The 26,723-nt window shown below is 40.5% G+C and overlaps 1 protein-coding gene across 2 annotated transcripts in view; it reads left to right on the forward strand.

Annotated features, from left to right (window-relative positions):
- The window catches only part of CPQ (carboxypeptidase Q), a 356,091-nt gene that overhangs the window by 96,921 nt on the left and 232,447 nt on the right, over positions 1 to 26,723 (forward strand). The window lies entirely within an intron of this gene.

Here is a 26,723-nt window from a genome sequence, read left to right on the forward strand (position 1 = left end):
CCAGGGGAAGAAGATGGGACATGGGAAGACCACCTGTTAGAAGTTTTATGAGAGAAAGTCTAGTCCACTCATGTCATAGTGCTAGAAATTATGTTCTTTGTAGAGTCTTTAAAGGTTTGGTGGCTAGTGAAATAATGATTAGACCATATTCTGTTGGATGGTAAATCTTCTCAGGAGAGATGTCCTAAAATGGCTAGCTTATGTCCCAGAATGCCTCAGTCACCCCTTAGAATAACAGACTGAGAAAGCTGTCGCCATTCACCATGATTTCACTGGTCATGAGACCTAAATTATGGAGCTAGTGTTTTGCTTTGGGAAACTGGGTGACTGCCAGCAATATTTATTTAAGAACGACTACTCATAAGACTAATAAATTCCCGGATGACTTAATGCACTGCCGTCTGCCAGGGTTAATTGGCTCTTTTTCTTTTTCTTTCTGGTGTAATGAAGACGTTTGGAAACCCAGACTGTAACCCAGGAGCCCCAGAAAAATTTTGTCCAGCATAGGACTTAGAAATCTGCTGTTAGCCTCTAAGATTTGGGGTCAGCAACTTGTAGTGTATATTAAGAAGACATTTTTATGAATATTTCTAGATCTAGACTGATTATATTTTTTTCTTGATTTTATAGCCAACCATATTTCACTGGACTCTTGACTTTAATAACTCCTTATTTTCAACATTTATAAATACATAATAACCTTGCCCTTTACTTAGTACTTAGATTAGAATCTTTCCCATATGTCATCTTATTTGTTCTGACAGCGACCCAAGGAACCAAGCAGAAGGAGCCTTATTATCCCTACTTTATAGGTAGGGAAATAAAAGTTCAAAGAATTAAGCATATTTACATGTTTACGTCTTGTATCCTGAAAAATTAAAACCAAATGAAACAAATTCTGTCTCTTTGTCCACTTCTAGCTAATTGTTTCTTAGAGTCAATTTTCCTTAAAGAGTATTTTATATTCCTTCCTATCTCTAATTCTTCATCTTTCATTCACTCCACAGACCATTTTAACCTGGCTTTTGCTGGTATTGAAATGGAACTTGTTAAGGTCACAAATAGTTGACTAATTATCAAACATAATGGACATTTTTCAGGCCACCATATTACTTTATCTCTTGACTGCTTTTCTGATATCTTCTCTCTCACTCTCACTCCCTCCCTCCCTCCCTCCCTCCCTCCCTCCCTCCCTCCCTCCCTTCCCTACCTCCCTCCCTACCTCCCACCCCTTCTTTCCCACTTCCTTTCCTATTTCTCTGGCTTGTCACTCAGAATATTCTACCTGAGCAATCCCCATACGCTTGTGGCTTCAACCACCTCTCCTATCCTTACTACTGCCTGAGCTCCAGACCCTTACATCCAACTACCTGCTGATTCTTCTGTGGATGTTTCATAGTTATCTCAGTGTTAGTTTCTTTCAAAAGCAAACTCATCCTTTCACTTCTTTCTCCTGCATTTTCTATCTTCATGAAGAGAATGTCATCGGTTTGCCTTTAAGTTAGATGTTCTTGATTACTTTTTTCTTCCCTTATTCATTATTTTTACTTGTTACTCCATGTCATGGGTTCATTCATTTCAAAAAGTATATATTTAGCAGCTCCATTTCCCAATATCACTCTATATTCTAGTAGTCAGGAATCACTGACACTTCCCCAGTGTGCCACATTTCCTCAAATTTGCAAGTGCTTTCTCCTCCTCAGCATCCTATTTCCTTTCTCACTGTCTCACAATGTCCCTCAAGATTCATCTTAAGTGTTTCTTCTTTTGCGGAGCCCTCCCTGATATTCAACTCCAGCTCAGGTGAGATACCTCTTTCTGGTAGTGCCACATCATCTTGTGCATACTCTAGAGCAGTGGTTCTCAACCTTTCGAATGCCGTGACCCTTTAATACAGTTCCTCATGTTGTGGTGACTCCCAACCATAAAATTATTTTCATTGCTACTTCATAACTGTAATTTTGCTACTGTTATGAATCGTAATGTAAATATCTGTGTTTTCGGATGGTCTTAGGCGACCCTGCTAGCGGTTCTCAACCCACAGGTTGAAAACCGCTGCTGTAGAGCCCAAGACCATCGGAAAACACAGATATTTACATTACGATTCATTAGAGACTCTGAGTATGACTTATTTCTAAATGCTAAGCACTTTATTTTTTATTGTATTTATTGATTAAGGTATTACATATGTGTCCTCACACCCACCCCCAACTCATGCCCTCATCCCCCTGGTGTCTGTGTCCATTGGTTAGGCTTACATGCATGCATATAAGTCCTTTGGTTGATCTCTCCCCCTTACCCTCACCCTCTAGTTTACACCAAACAACCTGGAGAGCTAATGCTATAGGAATCAAGAAGAGATAGTAGATCAGAGATAATCTGATTAGGGCAGGCTTCACTGAGATGTGGGTTTTGGGTGTACTCCATGAAAAAGTTACTTGAACAAGAGAAAGAAAGGGGAAATAAATGCTTCACCTGATCAAGGCAAGAAGGTGGGAGCATGTAATGCACTTGGGTAATACACAAGCAGACCAGTTTGGCTGAAGCCAGAAGGTTTCATAGGAGGAGATCAGAGAAATATTATTTTGGGGTGAGAGGAAGAGACCAGGTTATAAGAACCCAAAGTTCTAGGCTGGGGAGGAATTTTTAAGTTTAATGTGGAGGAAATGGGGAATCACTGAATGGGGTGAAAGTGGGGGTGATATTTGAGAGTAATATTTCTCTAAATATGGTCCCTGGAACACCATCATCAACCTCATCTGGGAGCTTGTCGATATGCAAATTATCAGGCCCCATTTGAAACCCATTAAATTAAAAAATGCTTGGGTGTGGGACTTGTGGTTCAACCAGCATCCCCAGGTGATTCTGATGCAAGTTAAAGTTGGGGAACTACTGTTTAGAAAGATAAATCTGGTGACTGTACATAGCATGCTTTGAGGAGAAAAGACAGAATACTGTTCTAATAATGCAGATGTGATACAATGAGAGCATAGATGATGGCAATGGGAATGGAGAGGGACAACAGGAGGGATAAAATTATCAGAACTGGTTCCATTTGATGGGAAGCTGGAGAAGTCCAAGTTTACAATAGGCAAGGATTAAAAACGATGGGATGAATCTATGTTCAGTTCGGCCCAGTAGTTTAAACTCATGAGTTATACATAAAAATAAGGGTTTGTGGTTTGTAGGGGAAAAAAACCACACAGATCTGGCTACATCAGCAAACTTCAGCCAAGGAAATGAGCTACAAAGTCCTTTTGTTGATGGGATGTGTCCTCTCCAGTCTGCCTCAGTTTCCGTTTCCCTCCGCCTGGCTTAGGGACTAGGGAGTAATGAGAAATACAGGTTTCAGGAGAGGGGGCTGATTTGAAGGCTACATGATCGGTTTAGCTTTTAGACATTTTCAGTTTGAAGCGACTATGAAACAGTCCCATTAATCTGGTTTTTATATTTTGTAAGAAAAACAGTTAAGCATTTCCATTTCTCTATTATCCACTTTTTGGATCACCCAAGGCAGTTTCAAATCCTAGGCTGGCTTTCTTGCAGTGCAGTGCATCTTGGGACCTCTGCCTCCTGCTTTCTCAACACGCGAGCTCAACAATACAATGTAATTTTTATATTAGCCCAAGTAAAATATAATTTAGAAAGTAATTCTCTTGAGGCCAAATTGTCTGTTGTACTCCCATTGCCAAATATATATATATATTTTTCTAGTTATTTTCTCCATTGCCCAAGATAATTGAACACAGACTAAATTTTAATCAGCAAAGAAAGCAAAGGCTATCCCTTCACTTTACTGTGAAAATTGCATCCCCCACACTGAGTGAGAATTCATTGAAGTGGGAATGAGTTGTTGATAGAACTTGGCTTTATGAATACTACTGGTTTATGTTTTCTATCACTTCGCCTTTGTGTGCTGTATGGAGAGGTATAGTGAAGAAGAGGAGGAAGAGAAGCAATCCAGTGTGAAGATGACTAAGATCTGATTAGATATTCAGCCGGAGAGATACGAGTGAGTCCAGGTGATGTTTATGGAGTGTCACAGAGGGAGGGTGTCATACCATCTGGTGAGAGCGCCGTGGAAACGTATAAATCAATCCCTGTAATGATCATTAATAGAGTCGATAAATGACATAATATAAGCACTGGTTGGGCTACATCCAGAGAGTTAAATAGCTTCAAAGAGGGCCCTGATTAAAGACATTACAATTTATGGAACATTCTTCATCCTGATGAGATTTAACATGAACATTTCTGTAATCAGAGGGCCAGCTAAAAACATTCAAGGCAGAGATGAAATGTCTTAAGAGGTTGATTTTGGAAAGCCAGTGGCCCTCAGAGAAAAGAGCTGGTCCCCCTCCCATTGTTTTTTAATGGAGACTATTAATGCTGCTACTTCACACTTCCACTTCCCAGGATTTTTGATGTCCTGGTGGTTTAGGCTTTGGTGTGACCTTAGCATAATTAGCTATCACGCTTGATTTATATTGTTTTGAAATATTGCTGCTTTCAGGGGGGGCAAACATGATTACAAAAGAAGGAAAGTACCAGTGACTCACAATGGTGCAGCTGGGCCAGCCTCGGTGTGTAGGGTGTTTTCCTTCCTTATTTTTTGTGGTTTTTTTTTGTTTTGTTGTTTTTTTGGGTTGTTTTTTTTTTTTTTTTGCTGAGTTCACTCGGAGTCTCCTGACAGATGCACAGTAATCAAGCAGAATGCCAATCCTCATCATTTATGCAGGTGGAGGGCCACTGTGCCCCCAAGGGGGGGAACCAGGGAAGATGAACACTGAAGGCTGCCATTTTTTTCTTCTCATCATCCGTTTCCCCCTCCCTCTGATTTTTGAAAGGCAGGTTCTTTGTTTAGAAGGCCTTTGTTAGAAATTCCGAAATGTTCTTTAATCACTGAATCCTTATTATTGCTTCAGGTAGTGTGACAGGCATACCAGCTCATAATGGATAGACTCAGGCAATGGACCCCAGAGCCCCAATTCTGGATGTTTGTTCAGCCACTGGCCAGATGTGTGGCGTTAGCAAATGGCGTAAACACTCTGTGCCTCAGTTTCATTCTGTACGATGGGGGAAACAACTGTGCCTTCTTCCCGGCATTGTGTGAGGATTAAACGAGACGTTATTATTGCCTAGCTCCTTGGTCGGCAAACTGCGGCTCTCGAGCCACATGTGGCTCTTTGGCCCCTTGAGTGTGGCTCTTCCACAAGATACCACGGCCTGGGCAAGTCTGTTTTGAAGAAGTGGCATTAGAAGAAGTTTAAGTTTAAAAAATTTGGCTCTCAGAAGAAATTTCAGTCGTTGTACTGTTGATATTTGGCTCTGTTGACTAATGAGTCTGCTGACCACTGGCCTAGCACATAGTGTTTCATACATGTAAAATGCTATTACTATACAATTTTTTTTAACTCACAACTAGATGTACTTATTGAATAAAAGAGGAAGGGTGGGAAGGAGAAGGAAAAGAAGAAGGAAGGAAGGAAGAGAAAGACAATTTTAATTTATTTAATATCACTATTATAATTGTAGGTATCTGGTTGGGAGACACCCCCTAACATCATATTGCCATTTTGATCTCCATCTCTTTACTTTGTCCAAACTCTGTTGGGGTTGTGTGTTTACTATCCTGTTTCTCTCTCTGGATTGGGAGTTCTCCTGGAGACATACTGTGTTTCTCATTTATCTCCTTAACCCCAGGGTTGTGCACAATGCCTGCTGCACAGTCACGCTGGAATAGATGAGAAAAAAGAATTTAGAGGCAGCCTATCTGGTTTGATAACATGTAAATTGAAGGTGTTACCATTTCACATCCACAGAAGTTGAATAATAATATAGATGAGGTGACTAACCTTTTGAATTGCTACTTATCGAAAATAGAATCTCTGGAATCTGAGAGGAGGCTATCTAGTTATGTAAATGTTGGTAAAGTATTGCAAACTGCATATTACTCTGGTGCTTTGTGAAGCTGCTATAATTAATGGCCTATTTGCATTCCTCGTACAGACTGTCATTTTTCATCAGCTTTTAACCTTGATATAAAAATGTATTCTTGGCTGCTATTTTGCATTCATAATTTTTAAAACATATATAAATGCTCACCACCTACTTTCCAGCTCTCTGATGATCAAAAGCAAATGCTTCAGAGTCACATCACTGTGGCATGTTTTTCTGAATCTCTCCTGGTAAAAAGAAATTAATGCATTTTGAATTCAGGTTTCAGGATTCTGACAATGTTGTTTGCTTGTGCAGTGCCCTTTGAAAAATGTCTAGTATAGCACCTGAACCAAAATAATTTTGAGTAGCCTCAAGTCCGTCTTCTACAATTGCGTGTGTTTTTGTTATCTCTCTCTCTCTCTCTCTCTTTTTCCTCTCTCTCTCTCCCATCAAGCTAAAGGTGAATCTTGCTAAAGTCCTTTTGCATCCAAATGACCCTTCAGCTTCTTTAGCCCCCTGAAGAAAGTACCAGCCAGAAGGTACTACAGGGGAGATCTGGCAACTTACAAAGGCCACGCTATGTACAGTAGGATTTGGAATCAGGCAGACCTGGCTCAAATGCAGACTCTGCCGCTCAGAGGTTGCGTGACCTTATGTACATTACTTAACCACTCCGAGCCTGTTTTCTCCTCTGCAACTTGGGGAGAATACTGTTTACCTCTCAGAGTAGTGGAGAGAATAAAATGCACTAAGGAAACCTTTGGAGCAGCAGTTGCCAACTGGTGGTCCGCGGACCACTGGTGGTCCGTGAGGCCCGAAAGGTGGGCGACTGCTGCGCTAGACATAGAACCTGACGCAAGGGAAGTAATCAGTGAAGCATAACTGACATCTTACCTTGATCGTGGTCATTATCTTGTTGTTGTTATCAGCATCAGATAATGATAGGACTGAGCAGGTAGGTAGATAGGAACTGACCTATCTTAAAAAGCAGCCGATCCAGAATGCTCCTCAGTGTGGGCTCCAGAGACCTTGGTTCTGTTTAACTCCTGGTTTCAGTAACTCACTATTGTAGTCTCCCCCAGTCTTCGGCTTAAAACTCTTTCCCGTCTTTTCCCCTCTTTTTGGCCTGCAACGAATGCTTGGTACTGTTCTTGCATGTCATGCCAGGATGTGGTGACTTGGACCAGGTTATCAGTGGCCAGCTGACCAAGATGAACCAAGTGTTTTATTTTAAATACCTTCCAGGCTACTTTCTACCTCAGGGCCTCTGCACTCACTAACCCCTCTGTCTGGAATGCCGCTTTCCCAGCTTTTTCTGTGGCTGCTTTCTTTCAATCTTCAGATCTCAATGGAAAAGATTTTTGTGTGTTTTTTTTTCCCCCCTGAGAGGTCTTTCCTGACTACCCTAGTAGAGTAGAACTTCCTCTCTCTCCCTCTCCCTCTCCCTCTCCCTCTCCCTCTCCCTCTCCCTCTCCCTCTCCCTCTCCTTCTCCCTCTTCCCCAGCCCCCTCTCTTTACTTAATTCTCTTACTTAGCATCTACTCTGTATACTCAGAGTCCTAATAACATTTGGTAACTTCTTTCTATCTATCCACCTCTCTACCTACTTGTTTAGTATGTATCTCTCTACAAGAATGTAAATTCCATGAGGACTGGGACCTGCCTTTCCTGTATGACATTATATTCTCAGTACACAGGCAATCGCTGGGTACATGACAGGAACTCAGGAGATATTTTTTGAATGAATAACTAGTAAGAAAAATCTAAGTTCAAAAGAATAGAGAACCAACTATAAACGCATATATACTGAATCATGTCTATTTCCTGAAGCCACATTCTAAAGCACAGATTTTTTCCTCCTAACTTTTAAAAAAAAAAAAAAATCAATCTGTGGCAAAGTTGAAATGACTCAAATACTCTTTAAGAGAAGTTGCCTAACTTTTTCCAGAGTGGTGACAGCATTTTACATTGCCACCAGCCATGTGTGAGGGTTCAGGTTGCTCCACATTCTCACTAAAATTTGGTGTTGTCAGTCTGTTTAATTTTAGCCATTCTGGTGGGTGTTTAAGGCACCTCATTGAAGTGCTGATCTGCGTGTCCCTGATGACTAATGATGTTGAGCCCTCTGTCATGTGCTCCTTGGTCATTTCTGTCTTCCTTTGTGAAAAGTCTGTTCAAGTGTGTTGCCCATTTTGTAATTGGGTTGTTTTAAAAACATTGAGTAGAAGGAATTCTTTATGTGTTCTAGATACATTTTCAGACATATGCTTTGCAAATATTTTCACCCAGTTGGTATCTTGCCTGTTTTTTGTTTTTTTTGTTTTTTGGCTTAACTGTATTTTGATGAGAAGTTTTAAATTTTGATGAATTTTAACATCAATTTTTCGTTGCTTTCTGTGTCCACTCATAGGCCCTTCACCCACATTCAGTATTTTACATTTTACATTTGCACGTGCTCTCTCACGTTTTCGGAACATACGAAAGTAAGGTAGATACCACCTTGAAAACACTTTACCCATAAACACATTAACATGCATTGCATTGCATAATAACAAGGACCTTCTCTAGCATAATGCAAGACCACTCTCCTACCAATGACATTTTGGAATGTTATATAAATGTTACATAATGTATAGTCCATCCATATTTAGATTTCCCCAATTGTCCCCCACTCTCAATAATGTCCCTGCTTTTAAAAAAAAATTCAGAATGCAATCAAAGACATACATTACATTTAGTTGTCATGCGTCTTTAGTCTCCCTTCCTCTGGAATCGTTCCCTCGCCTTTTGATATTTCATTACACTGACACTTTGGAAGGATAGATAGGGCAGCCATCTGCACAGTGTACCTCAGTTTGCAGTTATTATTTCCTCTTATTAGATTCAGATTAAATATTTTTGGCGAGAATTCTGTATAGATAATGTTGTGTCCCTCCTATTGCATTACACAAGGAAGCAAATATCAGTTTTCCTTATTAGTGAGGCTAAGTTTGATCACTTGTCTAAGGCAGTATCTCTGGATTTCTTCACAGGAAAGGCCCTTGGTGAGGTGTGTTGAGATTTTGTGAATCTTATTTTACCCAGTCACATTTTGCCCAATGAAAGTTTAGCATGTGTTGATGAGCCTTACCTGAATCAATCATTGCATTGCTGGTTGCAAATGTTTTTCTAATTCCTTTATTCCTGTTACATGGATTAACTGGCACACTTTTGTAAAGAAGAGCGTCCACCCTTCTTCTTTACCGTATGGTTTCATGAATTTTTAAAAGTGTATGTATTAAAATTCATTACTGTCATTCTTTTTGATAAAGCATCAAAAAATACAAAGTGCTTAATTGTCAAAGCTAGTATTTTATAAGTTTGAACATTTGAAGCATTGAAAGGAATTCACTTTTTTGTATCCATAGGAATCCAAATTATTCTAGAGAAGTAGCAGGGTATAATCAATACCATTTCCTCTAAACCTCTTCATTAACAGCATGAGCTTTGGAGTAATAACGCCTGAATATTTTTTTAGTTTAGCACTACCAGTGTATACCATATGCAAATTAAGAGCCTTCAACCCATACATAATTGCTAGTAATTGTTAAATGAGCAAAAAATCTGAAATCTAGCAATTGCTTCTGTGTTTCTCCAGATTTATTTTCTTTTTCTTTCCTTTTTTTTTTTTTACTTTTTGCTATGCAGTGCTCATTTTGAGGAATGTGTTTTCAAAGAGTCCTTTCTGGGAGAAATACATGCCCCAGTGTGGGTTTGCAGAAGCCTATAAGGATGTATCTTTGCAGGGAGGGGAAAGTTTCCTAGTATCTGTGATATAGTACAGAAAACCGTAAATTATTCACCCCCTCCAGCTTTCCCACCTCATTAGGGTTTTGAGGGGGTAACTGGCTTGGCTAGTGAGTCAATGGGATCAAAGAAATCAAACCAGCAACCATTCAGTGCACAGGATGACCCCCAACCAATTGAGCCACACAGGCCAGGACACATTGAGCATCTTTTCATGTATCTATTGGCCATCTGTACCTAGTATGTCCTCTTTGTAGAAGTGCCTATTCAGGTCCTTTGCCCATTTTTAAAAAACATCCTCATCTGAGAATATGTTTTTATTGATTTTTTAGAGAGAGAGGAAGGGAGAGGGAGAGACAGAGATAGAGAAACATCAATTGGCTGCCTCCTCCATGTACCATGGCAGTACCATGCTGTTTTGATTACTATGGCCTTGTATTATAGTTTGATATCAGGTGCATGGTATCTCTGACTTTGTTCTTCTTTCTTGATTTTGCTATGGTTATCTGGGGTCTTTTGTGATTCCGTGTACATTGTTGGATTATTTATTTTATTGTAGTTCTGTGAATAAAGTTATTGGTATTATAATAGGAATTGCATCGAATCTATAGATTATTTTAGGTGTATGGAAATTTTAATGGTTCGAATTCTTTCTATTCATGAGCACAGTATATGTTTCCATTAATTTGAATCTTCTTCAATTTCTTTCTTCAATATATTACAATTTTCTGAATACAGGTCTTTTACCTCCTTGGTTAAATTTATTCCTAGGTATTTTTTTTTAATGCAAGTGTAAATGGGATTGTTCTCCTAGTTTTTTCCCTTCCTGATAGTTCTTATTAGTATAAAAAATGCTATCGATTTCTGAATATTTATTTTGTATCCTGCTAATTTACTGATTCATTTATCAATTCTAGTAGTTTTTTTTTCCAATTGATTTCAGAGAGGAAGGAAGAGGGAGAGAGAGATAGAAACATCAATGATGAGAGAGAATCATTGATCAGCTGCTTCCTGCGCACCCCACACTGGGGATTAAGCTTGCAACCCAGGCATATGCCCTGACTGGGAATCGAACTGGTACCTCCTGATTCATAGATTGATGCTCAACTACTGAGCCATGCCTGCCAGGAGATTCTAGTAGTTTTAATTCTAGTAGTTTTTTGTGTGAAATCTTTAGGGTTCTCTATGTACAGTTTCATGGACCCTTCAAATAATGGCAGTTAGAAGCGTTTATAATTGAATATGATATTAGCTATGGATTTGTCATAGATGGCCTTTATTGTGTTGAGGTATGGTCCTTCAGTTTCAACTCAGCTGAGAATTTTTATCATAAATTGGTGCTGGATTTTGTCAAATGCTTTTCATGCATCTATTGATATTATCATCTGATCTTTATCCTTCATTTTGCTTATTTGGTGTGTCATGTTGATTAATCCCAGGAATAAATCCCACTTCATTATGCTGTATGATCTTGTTATTGTATTGCTGGATTCAGTTTGCTAAAATTTTGTTGAGGATTTTTGCATCTATGTTCATCAGGAATATTGGCCTATAATTTTCTTTTTTTCTTTTTTTTTTTTTGTAGTTTCTTTACCTGGTTTTGGAATTTGGATAATGTTGGCCTCATAAAATGTCCTTGGGGGTCTTCAGACCTTTTGCATATTTTGGAATAGCTTGAGAAAGATTGGTATTAGTTTTTCTTTGGTAAAATTTACCTATGAAGCCCTCTAGTTCAGGACTCTTGTTTATTGAGAGTATTTTTTTATTTTGTTTTTTCTTCAAATAACAGTTTATTGAGTTTTAGAGAGAGGAAGGGAGAAGAGAGAAACATCAATGTGAGAGTGCAACATCGTTTGGCTGCTTCCTGCATGGCCCCTTAATGGGGGATCAAGCCCGCAACCCGGCCATGTGCCCTGACCAGGAATTGAACCAGCAACCTTTCAGTGTATGGGATGATCCCAATTACCTGAGCCACATGGGCCAAGGCTGTTGGGAGTTTTTCTTTTTATTACTGCTTCAATTTTTGTCATAATCAATTTGTTCAGATTTCTGTTTCTTCTTGATTCAGTCTTGAAAGATTGAATGTTTATAGGAATTTATCCATTTCTTCTAGATGGTCCAATTTGTTGGCATATATTTGCAGTTTTACATATCTGATACTTGAGAGATACTTTTCTAATGACTCGCTTCTGACTCTCTACTACTATCTCCATACTTTCACTGTTAGGTTTTGCAGGACTAATACTTAGCCTAATGTGATCTCTGTGCCTGTCCCTTTGTATTATGATGCCAGTAGTCCTGGGACCCATTTCTGTACCAGGATGGAAGTGAACATCTGCATAAACTTAAACTAATATATCCTCAAATCACCTTCCTCTTAGCTGGATCCTCACCTCGGCATGCCTGAATTTATTTCTCGTGTTGTTCTATATGGCAAGAAGTATGACAGAAAGGAAGGTAGAGTGGATTAAAAGAGTTAACACCTGTAAGGTGCCTGGACCAGGGCTGGGGTCCCCAATAAGGCATTTACAGATGTTAGCTGATAACATCATCTCTTCCCCCCATCATCATTTCTACACATGTCTTAGTGATCTTTTCCGGTTTGGGTTTTTTGGCTCTTGGAATTCTTTATAAGCAGCTTCTTCCTATTTCTACTTCCTTTTCACTTTTAGAACCTAGATTTCGAAAATGTTGGACCTGGCCCAGGAAGGAGGTCATGGTTCCATTCTCGCTCAGAGCACATGCCTGGGTTGCTGGCTTGATCCCCAGTAGGGGGCGTGCAGGAGGTAGCCGATTAATGATTCTCATCATTGATGTTTCTTTCTCTCTCTCCCTCTCCCTTCCTCTCTGAAATCAATAAAAATATATTTTTAATAATGTTGGACCTGGATGAGCCTTTAGAGAACCTTTCATTTTACCAATGAGGAGTTGGGTCTAAAGGTCACTCAGCTAGTTAATAGCCGAACAAGGACACACATGTTTTAGCTCCTGGTACCATGTTTCTTTTCTCTCTTCTCATGGATAGATTTCTATCAGATTGCACTCAGCCTCCCAGGATTAAGTGTAAATTTAGGCATGCATTGGTTTAATCTCTGTGAGCCCTGCCCCACCAAATTGGTATTTTTTTAGGGTTTAGAATATTCAATGAGCTTCTAAATGCCACAAAATGGTGCTGCTTTCTCATGTTGATAGGACTTTTAGCAAAGTGAACCTTGTCCTGAGCACTCACAGGCAGTGCAGACTTGCCTTGTGAAGAGGCAAGCTTTCCCCAGGCTTTCTGTTTCCTTTCCTCAGCAGGGGGAGAGCCTATATATCCGCTGCCTGGCTTTCCTCTGGGGCTTGATTTTTACTCTCCAGGGAGGTGAGGCCGACGAAATGTCATCTTCTCCTGCTAAGAAAAGAAGCCGTGAAATAGATCTTTACTGCTTACACACCTCACGTTGCTTAGCACCAGCTGCATCCATAACCCCATGGTGTATTTAAAATACTGTTCCATTGGAATCATTTTTAAAAAGGGAATCTGATTCTCCTAAATGCCCTGAATAGGCTTTGTGATGTTACATCAGTTTTTATCTTGAATTGGGTTTATTTCCGTAAGAGCACATGTTTATGGATATATGCCTAAATACTGCCCATTACTGCTCTAGATTTTTCTACTGTAAGTTCTAGGAGTCTCTTAATTCAAAGTGGGGAAAAGGAAATAGCTAACATATAGTGAACAGCTTTTGAGTATAAGACGCCTTATTAATATCACCTCCTTGCAAGAGCCTTGAGAGGCAGGGAGCTTCAGACACATTTCGCATTTGCATAACCTGATCAAGACTGTAGCCTAGGACATTTTGAAAAGGTTTTTTTTTTTTTTTAACTAAACTTGAAATAAAGGAAAAATATTCACAGATAAGGGTTTTTTGTAAGATCATTTTAGGAAAAGTTATAAAAGAAGCCCAAGTCCAACTAAGACCAGATCAAGAGAATCAAAGGACAAATCTGCCAACAAATATACTAACATCAGCATTAGCGACGTTGGCCAGTTTGAAGAGACCTCTGCAGTCTTGGGCCTTTTGACGTTTTTCTGTGAGGCCCACTTGTTTCCTATCCTTCCCTCATGTCCCCTACCTTCTTTACTCAGTGCCTTCCATTGGCACATAGCAGTTAATAAATTAGATTTCCTGGTACCTTCCAACTTGAAAGGTAAAGGCACAGGCAGTACCCTCCTGGAAACTATGATATCTCTCCTTCCAGAGATTTGCCCCATGGCACCTTCCATCCATTATCATCACTGCTTTTGCCCGTATTGGCAACTCCCCTAGACCTAGGGAGGAAAGAGCAGATCTGCAGATATGCTAACCTCAAAATCAAGACTTCGTTAATGAAATCACCCAGCCACTTGCCCTTGCCTGTTACTGAAGCCTGTTCCAGCTGGGATGGAGAAGAGCATTGGTCCTCTCCAAAGCAGGTCAGATTTTCCACTGCTATTTCTTTCTTAATGAAAAACAAAACAAAACAAAACACCACACACAGCAAACAGACACAGATGATACCAGCTTAGAGTGAAGGTAGTTTGTACTATTTTCGTATTTCATGTGTTCAACCATGTGTTCAAATACAAGCATTTGTCTTTACAAATGTGATTGGAACCAGTGCTTTTCCTTCTTTTCCACCTTCTGGCATTACATTTGTAGGTGAGGATAAAAATAGTAGTATACTGACCCTCAAGAAACATCCTCCTGCTCTGCACATTTCCCATCTTCTTGCCCTCTTCCTTGCTTCTGCTCACCTCTACCTCTCTCCCTCTCTCTGCTTCCCTCTCTTCTTCAATTCAGGGCTTGGAGAAATCTTTCACTCTTCTTTTGACAGATGTCAGCTAGGTAATACAAGTCCATTTAAGCTGAACTGTCTAGGGGAAACTAAATTTGTTCAGGTGAACAGCAATTTGGGTGACAAAGTGCCAGGACACACCAGATGGCACGACTGGAGACACTCTTATCAAGCACCCAGATCACAATGCAGGTGGCCTATCTGTCTGTCTCTCCCCTGTTCTTACTTGTTCACGGTTAACCCAAATGGAACCTTGAAATGCAAGTACGGTTCTTCTTGGAAGCTGTCAAGAAAAAAGAGTTGATAGTGACTCAGCATAAGATGCCTACATCCTTCCATTGGCAAATCACAGTTAATAAATTAGATTTCCTGATAACTTCCAACTTGAAAGGTAAAGGCCCAGCAGTATCCTCCTGGAAACTATGGATGATATCTCTCCCTCCATAGCCAGTACTTACTAGTACTTATGCTTAGTACCACTGGTGCTTCCCACACCCATATTTGAAGAAGCCTTATGATTCTTACTTATACTTATTACCATTGATGCTTCCCAGACCTGTTAGGGCACATGTTTGTTTAATATATAAATCCATCACCTAAATTTTTAAAAAATATTGACATTTTGGATAGTCCCCAATACTGGCTAAAGTTTGGCAATTCTTGGCCTGGTATGACTAACATGTCCTTAAACATTTCCCCCCATTTGCCACACAGTCTGATTGATTTTGCTGGCTCTCACTTGCTGGCATAAATGTCATGGGAAGGTATTTAGAAGAAGGTAAGATTTTTCTTGGTCCAAGTAGAACATTCTAAAATTCAAGGCCAGGGCACTGTGGCAGGCTCTAATCTATGAATCATTATATTCTTAACATGCCCTGAGAACAGGAAAAGAGGGATCACCCTTTATAGACACAGGCGGAATTTCGCCTCTGAACACTGGTAATTCATGTGACATTTGCTGTTTGCTTATGCTCACAGTGAAATTCTTTCCCTCGGCCTTGCACCGGGCTGTTACTGGTCACTTAACAGACCTTCTGAAAGAGTAATACAAATTATGTTTTAAGTACACAAACAGAGCAGATGGTTTTAATGCAGGGCATTGATTTGTGTGTGTGTGTGTGGTTTTTTTGTTTTTTTGGGTCAATATTTGATTTACATGAGAACCTTTATTTTTCCAGCCTGTAAGCTTTGGCTCTGAATGTACATGTTTTGGAAGGTTTGATATTGTCGGTAATTCAGTGATGAAACCTATTCATTGAAAAAGCTGATTGTGAATGATGAAATAAAGCACCAAATGGAGTAGACAACACACACTTTTTTTTTTTCACTTTTCTTTATTATTTAGTTTTGTACTAAATAATACTTGTGCTTGGTCTGAAGAATCCCATAGTTGGGCAAAACCAATTGATGGCATTGGACACAGAAACCTGGGCAAAGAGCCTTTTGAGCAGAACAAGTGCAAAAACTCAGCAGGGAGAGCCATTGGCCTGTTTTAGACACTGAGCAGAAGCCAGTGTGGCAAGAACAGGGGAGGCAAGGGAGAGAGGGGTAGGAAGTGGCTGGCCAGGGAGGTCACAGGGCCCCATCTTCATGGAAAGTCACGTCAGTCCTGGTTTGGAGCTTGCACTGTACCCTAATGAAAATGGATTTTAAGCGGAAGAGTCAGATACTCTGAGTTATGCTCTAGGACAATCTTTCAGACCTCACGGACCACCGGTTGGCGACCGCTGCCCTGGAAATCTCTGGCCGTGGGGTGAGGCATAGCTTGTGGGGAGCAGGAATGTTACTAAGAAGAACAGACATTTAGAAAGCTGTTGCAGGGGTCCAGGTGAGAAATTGTGGTGGCTGTACCATGGCAGTAGCAGTGGATTATGGTATGGAGTGGTCAGTGTGGGCTGTTTTGTAGACAAAGCTGTCAGGACTTGCTGGTGGCTTGGATGTGATGATGGGGTGGAGAGTGTTCAAGGGTGCTAGGTTTTGTTTGCTTGATGGCACATTTTTCGTTGATATTCTCTTGGCTTATTTATTTGTAAACTTCTTTGCTATCTGTCTTCTCTCATCATGCTACAGGTGCAGTGAAAGAAGGACCCTTGTTTACCTTATCAGATCCTGAGGAACTGCCTTAGCCTCAGTATCTAAAGCAGCGCCTGGTACCTTGGACACATGCATATGTAAATGTTTATTGAGTACTTTGTATGGACCAGGCCTATCCTAGGCTGAGATACAGAGGAGAACAAGACAGAAGCAACCTCTATAGGCATGTAGCCTGCATTCTGGTAGAGGACATAAAAAATTAACATGTAAACCACGTTGCTTCAGATTTGATCATTGCTGTGTTGAAAAAGAAGTAAAAAGGTGGTTAAGGAAAGATCTCTTTTCTGGTTGTTCTACATGCATTCACTGGATCAAAACTTCCACGAAAGCAAGGACTAGGCCTTATATTTTTCATATAGTGCTAAGTAGATAGTATGTACCAGGAAATGCAAATAGGGTGATCTTGCCCAGAAGCCAGGCTTGGTTTCTGGTGAGCCTTCGGTAACTGTTTGATATCTCTGTAATGTGACTGGTTAGGGAAGTTGGCCAAGGCCCTCCTTTTTCATGTAGGTTGAAATTGCCTAGCCAAGCATGTCAAACTCAAAGGCTAACTGTTGCAAATAAACGAGGCATGCGGCCCGCGGGCCGAGAGTTTGACATGCTTGGCTTAGACCCATCCACCCCGCCTGGGCAGGCCTGTCATTGAACTGCTCCCCTGGCTTTGTTTATAGGCATGGGCAGCCCACCTATGGATCTGCCCAGTCACAAACAGCCTTGCCTAAAATTTGGCAGCCAGTAGTGCACGATTACCAGGGAAGAAGCAGATTTGTAAGAGGAATATAATATTGAATGTCAACTGGGATTGGAAAATAAATAAATAAACGTAGGCCAAAAAACGTGGAGTGCCAGAAAGCAGTGCCCAGAGGGATCTGAGGAGCATCTGCATGTTCATTAAAAAACAAAACAGGGAAAACACCTCCTCCCTCTCTGCTTGAGGACCATATTGAGACCTCTTCTGAGGTCATTTCTTCCAGGCATCTGCTTTGAACAGAAGATTTGAGAAGAGCTTTGTTTGCCCGGAAGCAGCTTTTTCCTCGCAGAAGGATGCACAGTCGGGGGAGATTTTTCACTGGGCTGTTGGTCAGCTCTCAGAATGAAAAATGAAAACTCTTCCCAACGGAGTAAGTGTGGAAGGCCTCGGCAGCGCAGCGTTTTCCAGCGGTCCTTTTCTAAGTTTTGTGCACATTGTAGCCAGATCAGACTTTTTGGTTGTCAGGTGGTCAATCAATATTTATCATATGCTTTCTGTATACTGGTTCCCCACTGGTATTTGCCTCCTGATGCTTTTCTTGTCCCTGTGTTCCCCATAACTGGAGATTGCTGACCCGGTTAGGACCTCTAGGAGACAGGGAAGCAAGGCTGATCAGAAAGGCGGACAAGGCAGAGGTGAGTCATGACCATCTTTATGCTGCAAAACATGGAGTTTAGCATAAAGCTAGGCAGACAATTAGATACTGAATTCATAATTCAAACTGATTGTTTCCTTTGAGATATATTTATATATTGATCTCAGAGAGAGGGAGGGAGAAGGGGAGATAGAAACATCAATGATGAGAAAGAGTCATTGATTGGCAGCCGCCTGCATGCCCCCTTCTGGGGATCGAGTCCACAACCTGGGCATGTGCCCCGATCAGGAATCAAACTGTGACCTCCTGGTCCATGAGTTGACATTCAACCATTGAGCCATAGCAGCCGGGGAGAAGAACTGATTGCTTTAATGAATTGTGTCCTGCAATGTGAATGTCTAACTGTTTCCTTGCTGATAAGCACTACATTCAGAAATAGCTTAGCTTAGATGATAAGGAAGTGAAGAGCACGAAGCATGTGTGGACGGGGCTGGAAGCGAGGCAGGATGCTGAGATCCACTCGACACAGTGTCTGTCCTCTGAGGCCTCGGCGTTGAGCGCAGAGAAGATGTGGACATGAAGACTGTATCTCAAGGAAGAATGTCCTAAGGTTAATAAGAGAAACAGGAAGTCTTCGGAGAACACAGGGGAGGGAGTCATGACAATCTTGGGGGAATCCACGCCTTTCTCAGGGTTCTTCTACACACTTCCCCCCAGCTTTTAATTGTGATTGTTCCTCTTGGACTATTAGTTTTCTCCAACTTGTGCCAGGCCTCATCAAGACAGGCAGGCGTGTCTGCCTTTGTCATATAATCTTCTGTCTACTTTGAGTTTAATCTTTATTTCCAGTTCCTGGCTTACCTTCCAAATTCTTTGCCTAGCACGTCTCAAATAAACCGAATGTTATTTCTTTTTCTACCTAAATGAAAATCATTAATGCAAAATTGTATTAATAAAATGGATGTGCCTGAAATCTCCACTGCTGGGTAGTTAATAAGATAGGATCTACTAGTACCTCTCCCTTTACTCCTACAGGCTTCTTTCCTCCTATTCCAGTGGTTGGCAAACCGCAGCTCACGAGCCACATGCGGCTCTTTGGCCCCTTGAGTGTGGCTCTTCCACAAAATACCACGTGTGGGCGCACACGTACAGTGCGATTGAAACTTCGTGGCCCATGCGCAGAAGTCGGTTTTCGGCCTGGGCGAGTCTGTTTTGAGGAAGTGGCGTTAGAACACTCAAGGGGCCAAAGAGCCGCATGTGGCTCACAAACCCCGCTTTGCTGACCACTGTCCTATCCTATCAAGGCAAATAGGCAGCTTCCGCACTAATTGCCCAACTGCTGTAATGCAGAAAACATTTTTCTGTGATGCAGGAAGCTATGTGTATTTCTCTACTTCCAAGGTGACTAAACCATTTTAGTTTTGAGAATTAATTACTTTAAAAAATAAGATTTGAACAACAAAGATAGGTATTCCCCTTGAGTACCCCCTACTACTGTCTTCCAGTCAGTATCCTTAGATAAAATCACCAATGTGTGTTTGATGTATATTCTTCTAGACTTTCCATGCATTGACATATGCACATGTACGTGTGTAAGTATGTATGTGCGTGTATGTTATGTAAATGTGTAGTTTGTATTTTGCCTGATAATATTTGTTTGATGCCCGACATTGTTTTAAAAAGCTATAGAGGGCCCTGACTGGTTTGGCTCAGTGGATAGAGCGTCGGCCTGTGGACTGAAGGGTCCCAGGTTTGATTCCAGTCAAGGGCATGTACCTTGGTTGCGGGCACATGCCCAGTAGGGGATGTGCAGGAGGCAGCTGATTGATGTTTCTAACTCTCTATCCCTCTCCCTTCCTCTCTGTAAAAAATCAATAAAATATATTTAAAAAATAAAATAAAAAGCTATAGAGGATTCAGGCCTGCTGGGTAGCTCAGTTGTTTAGAGAATCACCCTAATACACCAAAGATGTGGGTTCAGTCCCTGTCAGGGCACATACAACTATCAACCAATGAATGCATGAGTAGGTGGAGCAGCAAAGTCAGTGTTTCTCTCTCTCTCCCTCTCTCTCTCTCTCTCTCTCTCTCTCTCATCAATAAATAAAAACAAAACAATTTATAAGCAGCTAGAGTGGATTTCAAGGTTTACCTTACCTTTACTAGACAAATCAAGTTGGGGGACCCAACACCTTACTCCAACTATAGACTAAATTGCATCAGGATAAGCTGCAATTTTACTGAGACTCAGATGGCTCGTGGTTCTCCCTATTTCTAGAGCATGGCTCTCCGGACTTACATTTAAGAGCTTGGTAGATCTTTGAATCTTTAACTTTGACAAAATACGGTATTTCTGGCCTGCTTTTGAGGGGTTTTGGCTTAGCTCTTTAGTTTTCTGCTCTGTGCAGCTTTAGAACTTGACAGACAACTTGACGGAGAGACCAACTCTGTAGTCAAGGCCCCTCAAGTCTCCACTCCTGTCACCGAAGGCCGAAGGCTGCCGAGGATGCTTGTTTCTCACCTCTGCCTGGGCCCATCCCGATCCTCCGGAAGCACCAGCTCTGGAGTGGCAGGTGGCCCACGCATATACTCAGGTCACCTCTGCAATCTTCTTTTCTTTCTGGAATTTTACTTTTTTCAGTCCTTTATGCTTCAGTAACTCTCTGTTAGCTTTAAATCTGGTTTTTGTAATTTATTTGACTTCTCTTGAGGGTTTTTTTTTTTTAATGTTGACCTACTATGAACAATGCATTATACCTAGAAGTAGCAATTCTCTTTCATTATTTTTAAATCCTGCAGATTATTTCATTGCATGATATATTGTCTTCTATCATTTTTATAGCCTTCTCCCTACTTATCGACATGCTGATTATTTCTAATGTTCACTTTTACCGTCTTACACTTAAAATGCAAGTGTATGCATCTTTGTGCACTTATTTATTTATGACAATTACTAATATCTGGAATTTCTGGATGGAAAAAATATGAATTTTTAATTTTAATAGAGATTGGCAACTTATTCTCCAACATGATTGAAGTTTGAATCTTAGGATTTAAACCGGACCAATACTTTTTAGGTCTTCATTCAATCTAGTAGCTTGGTTGGGCCTAGTGCCAAATAGCACTTTTAGGAACGTGGGAGGCCTGCTGACCGTTTCAGAGACACCGAGCACACTGAAGTGTTGCCCTTGCCCCTTGACCCTGGGGCCGTCCTGCGGGTACTGTCAGTACTTTTACAATGTGTTAGACTATCATGTAGCACAAGCATGTCAAACTCAAAGGCTAACACGGGCCAAATAAACAAGGTTTAAGTTTATGTGGGCCGCAAAAAAACAAAAGCTTCAATTTTCATAGAAACGTAGGTTTATTTGGTAGAGACATGCTGAATACAAAGGGCTGAAATAAATGAGTCATCGTTAACATACAATAATAGAACATTTTAGTAAAAATTAATATTTTTCTTGAACATTAGCTTACCAGACACTGAATAACTGCACAAATTAATAAGTGTAACGCAAATAAACCTATTTTTCTTGTTGCGCACACCAAACTAGTCAGTACAAGACTAATGACGTGGCAATCAGCTGCTTCAAGTATTCACTGACAGGATATTGTAAAAATGAAGTTACGAAATTTTTATTAAAACGTTTCTTACATACCGTTATATTGGCTGGGCCCCAAAAATACTCGTTGTGGGCCGCATGCAGTCCACAGACTGAGAGTTTGACATGCTTGATGTAGTGGATTATCAGACTTCAACACATCCTCTAAAACACCAGGGGAGTGATGTGACTAAGCACTGAGTAGACATTCAGTAGAAAAAAAAAAAAATCACCGATAATAGCATATTTTCAGTAAAGGCAATTTCCCAGTTGAAAGCTTAGCTGTTATTGCACTGAGAGAATACTGGCCACTGCTCCAAAGCTGGGGGCCTGCTGTGTATTCCTATCCGTGACTGTCCCACACGCTTGGCATAAAAGCAGTCCCGCGGATGGTTCCTCTGTGTATTGGAATCTCTTTTCAGGTTCCCTCAGACTCCTTGGCTTAGTAGCAGTCCCTTTCCCTGCCAGGCGCGGGGAGTGGGCAGGTAGCCTTTTCTAAGTATTTATTGGTATTGAGCAGGGGGAGAGGTTGGAACTGGTGTGCATGGGGATGTGCAAATGTGTGCAGCCTCTAGGAGCCCCTCCGGTTCCCAGGGCAGAGCTGCTGGGAGGGTGGTCTGGGGTCTCTCTCCACTGCAGGGTAGAATTAAGCTCTTTGCTGACTACGTAGGAGGCGGGATGTCTCAGACCTCTGGACACTTAAACTTAAAATTCTAAGGGAAGATTTCTCATTCCTTTTTCCTTTGTACTAGCTTAGCTTTAGGCAGCATTCATATACTTTCTAAACAAAAGGCTGGAGTGCTTGCTTTCAAAACTAGTAAATGGGCTTTCAATGTCAGTTTCCTGGTAACAAATGCTGATTTATTTTGAATTTTAAAAAGTTGAATTTTTATTTAGTTTAATTCTTTGAAATGTAGTGGAGGAGGGGTCAGGAATAAAGGGATGTCTCCTCTGGAGTCATTTATTCCCTCTTCATCAGGCAGGTGTTGAATCACTACTAACCATTAGGCATCGGGCTTTGCATTGGTCATGGAAAAATGAGTAAGACTGGGATGCTTTTGTTGGTGTTGCTGTGTCGTAACAATTGTCTACATTTAATTGGCTACATTCTAAGCCAGCATGAGCATTTTTAGACCATAGAAAAATAGAATCCAAACAAAAATACTGCAGTTAGGAGCAAAATTGTACGGCCAGTAATCTAAGAAAGTGTCTGTTTTTTACCAGTAATTTTAGAAGCTATGACTAAGACTAAGCAGAAAATTGGGAAGAACAATGAAAGGGGCAAAAAGTTAATGGACTGGGACAGAGTTGAGGAGACAAAATTGGAACAGAAGGAGGAAAAGCAACAAGGATTGAGGAAGGTTGTTTAGTCACTAAAACTTACATGATTTTCTGCTTCCCCAATCAGTACTCTGTGACACTGACGACATAGGAACACGACGAGGATATCACAATACATTCTTCATAGTCTCACTTCCCTTTGCGAATTCTGGCATCAGAGCTGTTGCAGAGAACATACATCTTTAATAGGTGTGCCTATCCTTAGGCAATCTTGGTATGTTGATTAAATTCAGGTTTATTCACTTAACAGAAATTAGGTAATTACCCAGAATGCCTGGCACTCAGCACTATCCATACTGGGGCTGCACATGACAAAAAACACTGGCCCAGCACTCTGGGAATGAGGAGCCTTCAGATAGGGCAGGCTGGGGTAGAGACAACCATGATGTAAGATAAGGTATGATTAAAACTTTAAAGGAAATACAAACAAAACTATTGTGGGCATTTGGTGGAAAAATACTTAGGGTTGTTGCGGAATTGAGTAGAGGGAAGGAGGGCAAATAAATCAGAAGTTTTCATGAAGGAGAGAGTATTTTAATTGATCATGGAAGATGGTCGGAATGTCAATAAGTGATTGATCTCAACAGGAATGGAGAATATGGGCATCTGGGTGAGGTAGGAGCAGGAACAAAAACATTAAAAAGGAGAGAAGGTCTGATAACTCTTCCTGTGTTAAAGGGTGGGAGTGGGCATGGAGGAGGCAGAGAAACAATGTATTTTAAGTCACACAGATATGCTTTCAAATCCTTTTTATTTATAAATATGGGACTATGTCCTTGTTACTTAACATTTCTGAATCTCAGATTTCTTATCTTTAATGGAACAATACTAATGATTTAGCACGTGTGTGTGTGTGTGTGTGTGTGTGTGTGTGTGTGTGTGTGTGTGAAGATTGGTATTAATCTATGTAAACTCTCTGATTCTCAATAAATGGTAGCAAATATTATTGTAAGTAGCTAGGCTGTCTCAATTTTAGGCAATGGAATTACTTGAGACCAGAGAAGTAGTCTATGATCCAATTTTGGTTGGTCTTAAGAAGCTAGTTTAGGAATATGAACTTTGATTGATATATAGGCATTTTCTTCTATGGCTTTTTCTGTCTTACTACTTAGACCTGCTGCTTAGATAATCTTGGTCAACTTCTGGATGCCCATTGGGGTCCTAGGAATAGTGGAGGGTTGAACTAGATATAGCCTGAGTCCCCCAAGACTTCATGGAGCAGAACTGTCCTATCAGACCTAGGCTAAGTTTTATGAGATTTCTCCATGAGGGATTTTGGGATTTTGTTACATGCAGTAGAATTTAAGCCTAGCCAATTCAGATGGAGGGGAAAAATAGTTTAGTTCCTAGAATTTCAAGCCCATAACAGTTACAGGAATATAAAGGAAACATGTTTGGAGTGGGGGAAAGATGATGCTTTGGGTGGAGATATCAGATAATTGAAATCAATGTTAGGTGCCTGGCAGAGAAGTCAGAGTTGGAGAAATAGACTTGGAGTGGGAAGCAGGCCTCTAAGTAGCTGTGATAATTGAATGTATGGGAAGGAATGACGTTTTCATGGAAGAAGAGTGTAGAAAGAGTGTAAACTGAGTGCAAGATACTGAAGGCTGAACCTGGCAAGGTCTCTGTTCATAGAGGGGAGGAAGCAACAGAGGTACCAAAGTTGGGTAAGAGGAGATACGTGATGATGGTGGGGGGTAAAGGGTTGAGATTGAATTGAAGAAGCTTTTTCTTTTATACATGGAAGCATAAGTGAAGAAGAAAAGGAATTCCCAGGTTTCTCATAGTCAAGAATATACTTTTTATATGTGTTTGTTAATGAATAAAATGCTAATTTGTTGACTGTTTCAAGGAGGATTTTGATGCCAGCTCATAGATTTGTTTTCTGTTTTTAATGCTTAGCTACAGCCCTGTGAGGCTCTTCTCAGGTGAGTAGCAGCATACCAACGTCTTCTGTTACTGAATTGCCAAGCAATTCCATGGGGGATGGAAGGTCTTGGTGGGAAAGTCATTTAATGGCTTTAAAGTTGTGAACAGAGAATTATGCTGCTTAAGCAACAAACTGTGAAGACTGAGAACTCGTGAACCGTTTTGATGTTGACATCAAGTAAAATTAATAACAAATTGTATTTGACACATCGTAATAGTACCCATAATAATTATTGGTTTTAATGATTACAGGTCATATAGTAACTGGCTAGAATTTATAATAGCAAGTATTACTTTTGCCTGGCCACACAACAGACCTTTATGGGGATGGCTGTAAGATGGCAAATACTGAGAAGTGTAAGGGAAAGATGGTTTGTGACAAGAGGAAAGGTGGTGGTAGGTGGACACTGTTCCTCTTTCACTTTGTAACCAGCTTGTTCTGGTGCTGCAGGCCAAGAGCGCCTGGCCCCCAGTCAAGCCTACCCCTTGTGTGTCTCTCTGCACTAGTCCCCACTCTCCCGAGCCAGAAATCTGCTGCCATAGTCTCTCAGTCAGAGAGGATGGAAGATATTGTCACCTGGGGTTCCGTGATTTCCTGAAGGGTCTTCAGGACTTTATACATGGCCGCCCCAATGCTTTTCTTCCTCCCCAGCAGGAGAGAAGGAGGCTGTAAGACTACAGAAACTTCAGAAATTGTGATTATCTGTACTCACCAGGAATCTAAGGGGGCAGGTCTGTGTTCATAAGGGCTACAGGAGTCTTGCACAGGATGTTGGCCTGAGCAGCAGAATACAAGACAGTTATGTGTTTCATGTTTTCAAAGATGAAACAATGCAGAATGCAGGACCAAGAAAACCCCAAAGGTCCACAAACCATGAAACAAAATATCATATTTGCTACCATATTTTCTAAACTCAGAAGAGTGCCTCAATGAATAATTGTTAAATGAATTCTTGGTAAATGTTCTTATTTAAGGAATATTTAAAACTGCATCCTAAATCTGCTTGTTTCTATATTTTCAAACATAAGGATATAGCACCAATAGCTAATTGGAGGAATAGGATGGGGCATAATGTGGGGAGAGTAGTGAGAGATAGTATGTCCCCCATAACACATTCATTATAGATTTTGACAAAATCTTAGTTCAAACTTCAGTTCCTTTAATCACTAGTTATGTGATACTGGGCAAATTACTTAAATTCGTTCGAGCCAGAGTGTCTTCATTTTTTTTTGTCTGGGTAATAATACATACCTCATATAATTTTTATTTAAAAAATTAAAAGTATGAGAACTTGCTTGGTAAAAAAAAAAATCATGGAAATAATCTTATTCATTCATTCATTCATCCATCTATCAAACATTTATTAAAAGCCTACTGTGTATTAGGGTGCATACTTAGTGCTAGACATATAGAGGTAAGTATGTAAACAATGCCTGTCCTAAGAAGTGGAGTGGAGAGCCTGAGGATGGCATTCAGGTTAGGCTGGAAATAAATGCTCAAAATGCTTTTGCAAAAATGGAAACTTATTTCTTTCCCAGAAGATAAGAATTACATTTGTTTTGTTCACAGATATAGCCTGTCTTCATTGTCTTAGCACAGAATCTGGCTTGGCTAAGTACCTGAGATATTTTGTTGTGAATTGACTTAATATTTCTAATATTATATGATTACAATATAATATATTATTAATATTTATAATTACACAATTAAATGACCAGAATGAGTTAATTTAATTCATGAGCCTTTTATATGCCCTTTAGTGAGCTGGAAATTTTTGGTTGCCAAAGTCAACCTGGTAGCCAAATGTTTAAATTCTGGTAATTAATGATTACATTTAGTCACAGGTTGATGAATGATTTATTTTTAATG

This window comes from Eptesicus fuscus, chromosome 19 (assembly GCF_027574615.1).
Source record: "Eptesicus fuscus isolate TK198812 chromosome 19, DD_ASM_mEF_20220401, whole genome shotgun sequence".
In the NCBI taxonomy this organism is placed as follows: domain Eukaryota; kingdom Metazoa; phylum Chordata; class Mammalia; order Chiroptera; family Vespertilionidae; genus Eptesicus; species Eptesicus fuscus.